We start from the raw sequence: 1,992 nt of genomic DNA on the forward strand, positions 1-1,992 counted from the left end.
CACTAGCTCCTAAGTCTAGAAAAGCTTTTTCGATGACATGACTTCCCAAAAGACAAGGAATGGAGAAATTTCCAGGATCTTTATCTTTTTTGGCTAATTTATTCTCGGAAATGGCATTACATTCCAAAGGCTTCGGATCGTCAAGTCCACGTTTGTTGGTAAGGATGTCTTTGAGAAACTTTGCATAAGAAGGTATTTGGGTGATGGCTTCTATGAAAGGGGTTTCTACATGAAGTTTCTCTATAACTTTAATAAATTTTTGATACTGGTTATTGATCTGGGTTTGTTTGAGTCTTTGCGGATATGGTATAGGCGGTTTATATGGAGGGGGTGGCACATAAGTTTTATCTTTAGGTTTTTCTCCTTTTTCTTGACCTTCCTATTTTTCAGATTCCTCTGGTTCCTTTACTTTGTCCGGGGGTTTGGTATATTCCTTAGAAGTTCCGGGTTCCCTCAATCTTGGGTTTGGTGGCTCATCATAAGCGTTCCCACTTTGTAGGGTAATGACATTGGCTTGTCCTCTCGGATTTTGTTGTGGTTGTCCAGGGAACTGTCCTCCAGGTGTAGTCTGGGGGGCTTGGTTTAAAGCTACCTGAGAGATCTGGGTTTCAAGCATCTTAGTATGAGTAACTATTTGGTCAACCTTGGTTCCTAACTGGGTAATCAATTCATTAACATGAATGTTTTGGTTCATGAACTCCTTGTTTTGTTGGGTTTAAGCAGTGATAAAATTTTCCATAATTTTCTCAAGGCTCGGCTTTGGTGGTACAGGTTGCATAGGTTGATTTGATCTTGGGGCTTGATAACTAGGTCTCGGAGGTGTATTACTTTGGATTGGGTTATTGTTTTTATAGAAGAAGTTCGGGTGATTCCTCCATCCAGGGTTATAGGTATTCGAATATGGGTTCCCTTGGGTGTAGTTCACTTGCTCATAGTGGGTTTCGTTTAATAGATTGCATTCTGCAGATTGGTGTCCTTTGGTTCCACATATCTCACAATCCGACGAAACTGCGGCTACAATATTCGGGTTTATGCACATATGCTCGACCTTAAGGGCTAATGCGTCCATTTTAGCTTGCATCATGTTTATAGAGCTTAGTTCATGCACTCCTCCTTGGGCTTCTTTCTTCTCAACTGTCGCTTGTTTGACTCCCCATGATTGATGGTTTTGGGCCATATCTTCGATGAGGGCACTAGCTTCAGGATAAGGTTTGTTCATCAGCGCACCGCCTGTGGCAACGTCGATGGTCATCTTGGTGTTATAGTGAAGTCCATTATAGAAGGTTTGAATGATTAACCAATTTTCTAAACCATGATGTGGGCATGCTCTTAACAACTCTTTATATCTCTCCCAAGCTTCAAACAACGATTCTCCTTGGTTTTGGGTAAATCTAATTATATGGTTTCGAAGAACGAAGGTTTTACTCGGGGGAAAGTATCTAGCAAGGAAAACTCTTCTAAGGTTATCCCAAGTCGTTATGGAATTAGGTGGAAGGGAATTGAACCATGATAGGGCTTTATCTCTGAGGGAAAAAGGGAATAATCTTAAACGTATTGCCTCAGGAGAAGCTCCATTGGTTTTAAAAGTGTCTGCTAATTGAAGAAATATTTTTAAATGTTGGTTTGGGTTCTCAGTAGCGAGACCTGCGAATTATCTCTGTTGCATTAGTTGCAATAGGGAAGGTTTAAGTTCAAAATTATTAGCTGGGATGGTTGGGTTTACTATACTAGAACTAGGTTCTTCGTTAGATGGTTGAGCGAAATCCTTAAGAGGTCTTTGGTTTTGATCTTCGGCCATAGCTCTCTTAATTCTGTGAAAGAATAAACGTGCGCGAGCGTAACGTTCAGGTTCTGCTAGAGGGTATGCTAAGCTTCCGGTGCTGCGAGCTTTTCGCATTGACCGGTGGGAAATAACCTAAGTCTAAACGATATAACAACAGGGAAATGAAATTTGACGAAATTGGTCCCCGGCAACGACGCCAAAACCTTGAT

At 41.2% G+C, this 1,992-nt stretch overlaps 1 non-coding gene across 1 annotated transcript; it reads left to right on the forward strand.

Annotated features, from left to right (window-relative positions):
- Positions 1-1,307: 1,307 nt before the first annotated feature.
- On the forward strand, positions 1,308-1,414 carry LOC127117104 (small nucleolar RNA R71). Its single transcript, XR_007801864.1, has one exon. It is a non-coding gene; the product is annotated as a small nucleolar RNA R71 (small nucleolar RNA).
- Positions 1,415-1,992: the final 578 nt, after the last annotated feature.

This window comes from Lathyrus oleraceus, chromosome 1 (assembly GCF_024323335.1).
Source record: "Lathyrus oleraceus cultivar Zhongwan6 chromosome 1, CAAS_Psat_ZW6_1.0, whole genome shotgun sequence".
Lineage (NCBI taxonomy): Eukaryota > Viridiplantae > Streptophyta > Magnoliopsida > Fabales > Fabaceae > Lathyrus > Lathyrus oleraceus.